Genomic DNA, 9179 nt, shown 5'->3' with positions numbered 1-9179 from the left:
ATGATCTTGAGGGAATAAAAGAAAAAAAGAATAAAAAGAAATAAAGAGATCATATTGATCTTATGGAGAGTAATGACTTCACATATAAAGAGTATGATGAATAAAAGTTGTTGAGAGCTGACAAACATAGTTTTGGTCATCGTTGCAATTAATATGAAGTAATAAAGAAAGAGAGGTTTTCAGATATAAATATACTATCTTGGACATCTTTTATGATTGTGAGCACTCATTAAAATATGACATGCTAAAAAGTTGATGCTGGACAAGGAAGACAACGTAATGGGTTATGTTTTCTTATATCCAAAATAAATTATATTGTCATGGATCATCCAACATGTTGAGCTTGCCTTTCCCCCTCATTCTAGCCAAATTCTTTGCACCAAGTAGAGATACTACTTGTGCTTCCAAATATCCTTAAACCCAGTTTTGCCATGAGAGTCCACCATATCTACCTATGGATTGAATAAGATCCTTCAAGTAAGTTGTCATTGTTGCAAGCAATAAAAATTGCTCTCTAAATATGTATGATCTATTAGTGTGGAGAAAATAAGATTTATACGAGCTTGTGATATGGAAGAAATAAAAAGCGACGGACTACATAATAAAGGTCCCTATCACAAATGGCAATATAAAGTGACGTTCTTTTACATTAAGATTTTGTGCATCCAACCATAAAAGCACATGGCAACCTCTGCTTCCCTCTGCGAAGGGACTATCTTTTATTTTTGTCTTATACCTTATACAAAACTCATGGTGATCTTCACCGTTCCTTTTTACACTTTATCCTTTGGCAAGCACTATGTGTTGGAAGGATCCTGATATATAATTGGATGTGGGTTTTCATAATAAAGGTCTCTAATGCATATCTTCGACTGAAGTTGCACTCTTGAGCTTAGCTTTGTCGACAATGGCCTTTGATCTCTCGAGCTGTGGAAGAAGAAGCGAGAATTCCTAAAATATTGTAGAGATGTTGTTAGGAATCTAGAATGGCTCTTAAAAATGAAGTCCAGAAGTTGAAAGAATGGCTACTATCTTGGTATTAAGTTCAGTAGAAGTTGCAAGAAGATATTGCCATGTCGAAGGTGTTGTCCATATTTTATTACCTCTGAGGTTTCACTCTCAAGGAAAACACTCTTCAATCGACTATCTGCAAGATATAACAAGGTAAAAGATTGTCAAAGAGGTCAAGAAAGATTGTTGCGGCTAAATAATAGGAAAACTTGTCAGCCACAGGTTTTTTTGTGCCCCCCTGCATACAAACAACAATCATCAACTTCCATATACATGGACTTTATTTTCTGACAACATGAACTTTGTTGTTGTCGCTGTACATGAACTTCTCCTATAACCAACTATTTGACTGCATAGAGCACCTAGTGCAAGAAAAGAAAAATAGCCTCCTTATCTACTAAAAGGTGATGGTTTGTTGGGTCATCTCTGCACAAACTTTATATATCCAGGGCAGAGTGCGCGGAAACACTAGCTTACAGGCTCTGTCATTAACTTGAGCAACCAGTCCTGCCATCATATGGTACACAATTTATTCAAGCCAGCAATTTCACTTTCAGCCACTTGCTTGGTGGTATTGCATGGCAGGACGTTGCTCCCGCTTCTCACAACTGTCTAGTTGTAGATCTTTACAGGCCTCTAAAATGAATGGCGGTTCTGCGCACAAAATATGAAATTAGCAAAATTCCAGACAACATGCCTGATATTATTGGCACAAGTTGCAACAATGTGCAGCAAGTACCTGGTTAGCACTATGTGCCTTTCTTGGCGCTGTGTCCGGGTGCTCCAGTCCAAGATACTGCTCCCAAGCTCCATACATGTTTATCTAAACAAGTTTATTCAATTGAAATCAAATTAAGCGCTACAAAAGCTGCTTCATCAAGTAGATAACTAGCATCGTAGTACCTGAAATCTCGTGGCTACAGTGTCAGAATCTTCAAAATAGTCTGGGCAACCAAGGGATATGTACGCAAATTTCCACTATTCAAATAGAACATTTGTTAGCACCGGCCAAGTACATTTTAACCAATGTTTGCACTAGGTGTCAGCTCCACATACAAAATGCAAGATAAACACGCCTCGGAGAAATAAAAAGATAGTATGTATCATGCTTAAAGCAGCCCAACAACTTCAAATGGACAAAGCCTAATTTTCTAGAGATTACTGCCAAGCTTAGACCAATGTAGTCGATTAATTATATGCATTGTGGATGATGTGTCATGCAGATAAGCAACTCATGTCCTGGCCCACAGGGAGTTGTCGCCAGTAGGGATGGACCCCCGCTATCTTCCAATAAGTATTAATACTTCCTCCATCCCAAATTAAGTGTCTCAATTTTGTACTAACTTTAGTACAAAGTTGTACTAAAGTTAAGACACTTATTTTGGGACGAAAGGAGTACCTTTCCAATTAGGTTAACACCAATTTAGAGAAGCATAATTTAGTTATTTATTTTAGATTGTTAGACTTCGAAACACAGAGGACCGCTTTGATGAAATTAAGAACCTCCACTATATCCCCCATCACCTAAGAATTCATGAACCAAGGTTTGTGACAGTATGTGTCAGAATATTTAAAGTTCCACATCGAAATATATAGGCGATAAGCCGCTAACGAAAAACCTACCAGAAAAGAGAAAAAGCTTACGCTTTTCATAATCATTTTATGAGCGCCAACCAAAATTTGATATCTAACTGTGTTTCTTAAGCCCCGAGTGAGACCTTGGGCTATAAATGCCAACACGGATATTTGATGTTTGACTGGTGTTAAATATTCTAACTAGTAAGCATACACATATCTCAATAACATCACATCTAACAAAGATTGGGAGGCGAACACGGATGCACTATGCCGCTATAGCAAAAAAATAAAACCACATATTTATATACATTGCAATATATGCTGCAGAAACCATGGAAAAATCCTCTTTACCTTGGAGAAATCCTCATCTGAGACCTTCAGCTTTTTCTGTAAACATTCTTTAATAGAAGATAAGGTCTGATCCTCACGAATAACCATAAAGAAAGGTTCTCCAAAATTTTGAACTTGCTGTGGAAATCAGGATAAATATCAAGCATGTGGTTAACTAGAGATCCAAATATGCTATCAGAAGCAGACCAAGGAAATCTTTCTTAGCAATAATTGCCTTGCCCCCAATTCCATCATTTATGCTGGATGGTGGGCAGAACACAACAATGTCAAATATTGGAGTATTAGAGACACAGCTAAGCATTTCTTTCAGTGAATGACAAAGTAACTTAAAACCAAATGTGGTACAATGACTAAAAGTTCGTCCAACTGCATTTGAGGAACTACTCACAACCAGGCTGTATTTTTTGTGTTTTACAGAACACAACCAATAGCATAATCGGTTTGATGCCAAAAGTTGGCATGCCAAATTTTGGCACTAATATTGGCTAGAGATTGGTTGATTGCTAATTTTCAGAGAGGATTTTTTGTTCAAGGCATATACACAAATAGCTTGTGTGCACTGCTAGTAGAAGAGAGGGCAGCTCGATGCGGACACCCTAGGGCGTGGGGGCAGAGTCGAAGGCGGCAGTAGCATGGAGGAAGAGGGGCAGCAGTAGTATGGAGGAAGAGGGTCGGCGGTAGCATGGAGGAAGAGAGGCGGTAGTGATGACTAGGTGGTGTGCGGCGGCTCTGTTCCGCACAGCGGAGCCGGGAGGCCGGCCGAGAGGAGGAAGGTGGCAGTGCAGGGTGGCGTGGGCGGCTCTCATGCAGGCGGCGGAGGGAAGAAAGTGAGCACAGGGGAGGGCCACAGGTGGGGGAACATGCATCGAGTCGCTGATCTAGGGAGGCACTGGAGGGAAGAAGGCCACGATGGGAGAGGAGGAAGGTCGCAGCGGCAGAGGAAGAAGGTTGCGGCGGCCGAGGAGAATGGATGCGTCCGCCGTCGGTGATCGAGGAGTGGCGGCGTGGGCATCATCGGAAGCTGCGGTGGGTGGAGGGGACTGGGAACCTTGGCGGCGACCCGGGACAATGCGGGGGCGGCGGCGAGCCGGGAGGGGGAGGCCGCACGCGGGAAGGAGGAGGCGGCAGAGCTAGTGAGTGGGGGTGGCGGCTCCGGTGGCCAGCAGCGGGTGGGCGTTGGGGTCGGGTGGCCGGCGGCAGGAGGTGCGTCGGGGTCGGGGGTCGCGGCGGGAGGTGGTCGAGGGATCCGACAGTGCGGGAGGTGGGGTCGGGGTTGGGCATGGGCCGATCGTTTTTTTTTGTTTTTGGTAGTTTGGAAACGTCCCATCGGGCCTGTATAAGGGTTGGCTGTGATCCAAATAGTTATTCCAAATATATATATATATATATATATATAACAGTACTATTTTAATCCTGAGATCAAAATAACCACAGAGCCCTATATAGGAGCGATCGGGTTGTTCCCGAACTCCACAACCCGCTGCGAAAAAAAATTCCTACCCCACCACCCCACAACCGCTCGTCCCTAACCTCTCCCGCGATCCCCTGTGATCCACCACGACAGCGCCTCCTTCCCCTGGATCCAGCGCCTCTCGCCGCCGTCTCCCCGGCCCCGGCGCGCCTCTCTCCCTCCCCAGATCGCCTCCCGCCGCCTCCTGCTTCTCGCCGCCCCCATGCCTTCACCCTACAACGCGCCGCCGCCCTACATCTCGCCGCCACCGCCGCCCTCCCTGGATCTCACCGTCGCGTGCCTCCTTGCCTAGTGCACTGGCCCACCTTCCCCGCCCCCACCCACCCCCTCCCGGCCGGCCAACCTTCTCCCTTCCTCCCTCCCGGCCGGCGGGCCTCCTCCCTCAACAGCGGCGCGCCTCCTCCCCCACCGCCGGTGTTAATTTCCCATGGACATCGTGCCTCCTCTCCCATGTCAGCGGACCTTCTTCCACACGGCCAACAGGCATACTCCCCCACGGCCAGTGAGCCTCCTCCCCCATGGACGATCCATTCTATCCACGCGTTGTCCTCCTCCTGGCTGCGTCCCATCGAGCGCCGCCCCTGCATCTTGCCACCACCGCATCGAGCGCCGCAGCACTCAGGTCGTTCGCCACCACCACCTCCGGCCATTCAACGATGCAGCAGCAAGACGTTCAACGCCTCAGCCCCCTGCAAATCCCATTGTTGCAGCAAACCGAACGAGGCCCATATCTTTCTTCTTCGATAAGATATTTTTGATTGCATACTGTGTTATTTTGCTCTGTCATTTTGCTAATGCCTAAAAAGAAGTTACATGATGGGCTTCTCATCCCTACTGCGGTCTGCAAGCTGCCTCCAACCTTTGGCAATATTTGTAAAAATGATTGTGCAGATTTTTTGTTACCCCATTTTTAGTTACTGATTGAAGAAAATTTTGTTCATTACGTGAAAGAACTTGATTTCTTTTGTTCCTTTGTGGAGGAAGAAGGTTACCACAGAGGTAGGGAGAAGGTCAGCATAAAAGCAGGGAGAAGGTCACATAAGGTGCAGAAAGAATGTCAGAGTTCAGCAATGGGATGTGTGATCTTTGTGTTGTTTTTGGGGTGCAGATCATGGGTATGCGATCTCACATCCTATGTACTATTGAGATGGCCTCCCTTAGCCTCAAACCATATTGCCTACAAATATGATAGTCGCAATGCTACCGTCATGTGTGCAAAGAGAATTAGATATGTACATGTACACAACCTACAACAACTTTACGGGGAGTTGATAGATTATTCAGTGGTTGTTGCTGCCGCTACTTATTTTTTCTTGAGATGGTCTCCATCACCATTCAATAATTCACTTGTTTCTTGGTTGCATCTAGTTCCCTCGCTCCACCTCAACACTGTTTCCTTGAGCTAGATCTCCCTTGTTATTTTGTATTCTTATTTTCTTTTCATAAAACATTTCCTCTGAAATACGGATCCGATGATGTAGCTTTGACTATTCATGAAAACATGGTGAAAATTGTACATGCTTTGTAGGTCAAATTTTTTGCTTTAATTTATTTTTTGTGAATGTTAAAATGTTGTGTTCGAGAAGGTCGAGTGTGTTATCTCAGCAAGTTCAAATAAAACAAATAAACATGCAAGGTAAAACATTGGAGAGTTGCGATTTTTTAGAACTTCAAGTGACAAACAAATTTGAAAAGAGCACAAAACAAAATTTAAGTCTAGAAAAATCACTTCAAAACACTAGCAAGAAAAAGAATGTTCTCTTTGTTATCAAGCACAAAAACAAAAATTAATGAAAGGGGGAATGCAATTTACGCATTTTGTGAAAGAACTAAGAAGTTCGAGTTAAACTAATAGAGTAGTTTGATTTTAATAAATAATTCAGTTTTTTCGTTTCCATAAATAAAATCAAGAAGTTCAAAATTTAAAAATAGAGAAGTTCAAGAATCATAAAAAGGACTTTCATTGTTTCTTAAAAAAACTCTAGAAGTTGAAATTGAAATAATGGACAATTCAATATTTATTACAAAACTATGATATTGCCTTTACTGAAAGAAATTAATCAAGAAGTCCAAATTACAAAAATAGAGAAGTTTCATATTTATGACAAAACTCAGATTTTCCTTGTTACTGAAAAATAAAATGAAGAAGTTCAAATTAAAAAAGGAGAAGTTCGATGGATATAGAAAAACCAAAATTCTTTCAGTTTCTAGGAAAAAATAAAAGTATGAGGTTTAATTTAAAAAAAGTTGGATGCTTATTTAAAAATATGATTTTTCTAAGAATAAGACTAAGAAGTTCAAGTTAAAATAAAAGAGAAGTCCAAAGATTATGAAAAACTCAGATTTTTCGCGTTACTAAAGTATAAAACGAAGAAGTTCAAATTAAGAAAAGGAACAACTAAAAAAAGTTTAAAAATAGATTTTCCCCATTTCTTAAAAAACTAGAAGTTCAAACGAAAATAATGAAGTGGTTCCATGTTTATTTAGAAACTAAGATTTTATCGTTATTAAAATACTCAAATGTCCCTTAGTATTGAAGAATCAACCATGAAGTTCACAATTGAAAAAAAAGATTGAGAAATAAAACCAGGAAGTCCATCTTAAAAAGATGGAGAAGTTCGATGATTATAGAAAACTCAAATTTTCCTTGTTATTAAAGAATGGAAACAAGAAGTTCAAAAATAAAATAACAAGAAGTTCAACTTTTAAAAATAGAGCGCTTCAAAATTTCATAAAAAAGATTAAGAAATAAACCAGGAAGTCCATATTAAAAAGATGGAGAAGTTCGATGATTATAGAAAACTCAGATTTTCCGCGTTATTAAAGAATGGAAACAAGAAGTTCAAAAAATTAAAAATAAGAAGTTCAACTTTTAAAAGTAGAGCGCTTCAAAATTTCATAAAAAAAGGATTAAGAAATAAAACAGGAAGTCCATATTAAAAAGATGGAGAAGTTCGATGATTATAGAAAACTCAGATTTTCCTCGTTATTAAAGAGTGAAGACAAGAAGTTCAAAAATAAAATAACAAGAAGTTCAACTTTTAAAAATAGAGCGCTTCAAAATTCATAAAAAAGTATTAAGAAATTCAGATTAATATTTATAAAAAACTCAGATATTTTCACGTAACTGAGAGAAGTTCAGATTGATAACTGCTAGAAGTTCACGAACTACACGGTGTGCATTTTGTATTATAAAAAGAATAAATAAGCAAAGACTAAAAGTTTTGTTTTTATAAGTTCAAGTCCATCATCAGAGAAAGTTAAAGAAATTATTGTGAGAGAGGTTCGTACAGAAAGAAAATCATTTGTGTAACACGGACGAATGGATGAGAAAATTACAAATAAAAATACGTCACAGAAGTTCAACGTGAAAACAGTAGGAGGTAAACTACTATAGTGAATGAATTTCAGATGAAAAACTCTTAAAATCGTCGCGAGTATGAAAAACGATCAACACGGGAAAGTCGCGTGTTTACATCAGCTTTCCACCGATATATTACTTGCTCAATTCCGGTGAGTGTTCCGGTAAGTGCATGGAGAGTTGTGGGAAAAAAATCACATGAAAAACAGAGTGAAGTTCAGGTACATGCGTCGAGAAGTTCAGGTTATTCACGCGGTGCATTTTCGAAGAATTCGTTTCGCGATAAAGGCAGAACGCACGATCTCACTATTTTTGAAATTACTTAAAAACGGCTAGGAATCAGAGAAAACCATCAACATGAAAAAGTTTCGCATTTTCCATAGCTTTTCAGCGGTATATTATTTGCCCCATTCCGATAAAGTTTGTAGAAATTACGGCAAAAATACATTTTTAGCCATTTTCAAAACTGACATAAAACTATAATGAATTAGGAGAAACAATATATACAAAAAAGTTTCGCATTTCTTCAAGCTTTCCAACGCCATATCAATTTTTGCATTTGGACGTATGGTTAAAAAATTAACGTAAAAATACCAACTCAGTGGAACTTGTACTGTTTCTAAATTACTTTTAAACCTTTCAAAATTAGGAAAAACTTTTAACATGAAAAATTAGCGCATTTTCATAAGCTTTCCAACGTCATATTATTTGCCTCAATTGGATTAGCCATTTAGAAATGACATCAAAAATACGAACTCGGGTGTTCCATTTGCGAAATTCTACGATTTTCCGAATTACTCTTTAACCGTAGGGATTTAGAGAAAACTTTCAACATGTGGAAGGAGCGGTTTTGCAGCAGCTTTCCAACGCCATATTATTTTCCTCATTCCGATAAACGGTTTAAAAATGCGATCGAAAATACAATTCATGTTTTTTGTATGAAGAAAAACCGATTTTCAAAACTGCTCTTAAACCGCTTACATTTTGTCAAAAATTTAACTTGGGTCATGATACTGGTGTTCATAGCTTTCCAACGGTATATAGCAAGCCCCATTTGGACACCTTTTAGCAGAAGTTCAACCTAGCACACGGGGAAGGTCAGGCGCGTTACTCGGGAAGTTCATGTTGTGATTAGAATATTATTCTGATCCCGTGATCATAATAGTGTTTATGTGTATATATATATACACATACATACCAGCTATTCTGCAGCCCATTCCTAAATAAGTTATTCAGGAACTGTTCCTAACTGCTCGAAAACAGATAAGCTAACTGTGCGTCATATACTAGTTAACTGTCGGTCGGACTTTTTGTGGCACTGTTTTTTCGCACTATTTTTTTATCGTAATTTTTGAACCGTTTATCGGAATGATGCAAATGACATAGCGTTGGATAGCTACTGAATAG

The 9179-nt window shown here is 39.9% G+C and overlaps 1 long non-coding RNA gene across 2 annotated transcripts; it reads right to left on the bottom strand.

Moving 5' to 3' along the window:
- Positions 1-776: 776 nt before the first annotated feature.
- LOC125537001 lies at positions 777-4207 on the bottom strand. Of its 2 annotated transcripts, XR_007295443.1 has the most exons (6): positions 2941-4207; positions 1915-1989; positions 1751-1834; positions 1489-1665; positions 1104-1147; positions 777-951 (listed from the first exon to the last, which is right to left on the bottom strand). It is a non-coding gene; the product is annotated as an uncharacterized LOC125537001 (long non-coding RNA). The 2 variants fall into 2 exon arrangements; XR_007295444.1 differs by lacking the exons at positions 777-951; positions 1104-1147 and having other exon boundaries at positions 1257-1665; positions 2941-4205.
- Between the last annotated feature and the right edge of the window lie 4972 nt (positions 4208-9179).

Source organism: Triticum urartu, chromosome 2 (genome assembly GCF_003073215.2).
Source record: "Triticum urartu cultivar G1812 chromosome 2, Tu2.1, whole genome shotgun sequence".
Lineage (NCBI taxonomy): Eukaryota > Viridiplantae > Streptophyta > Magnoliopsida > Poales > Poaceae > Triticum > Triticum urartu.
Note: the sequence above shows the minus strand (reverse complement) of the source record. Positions and strands in the feature narration are given on the sequence as shown.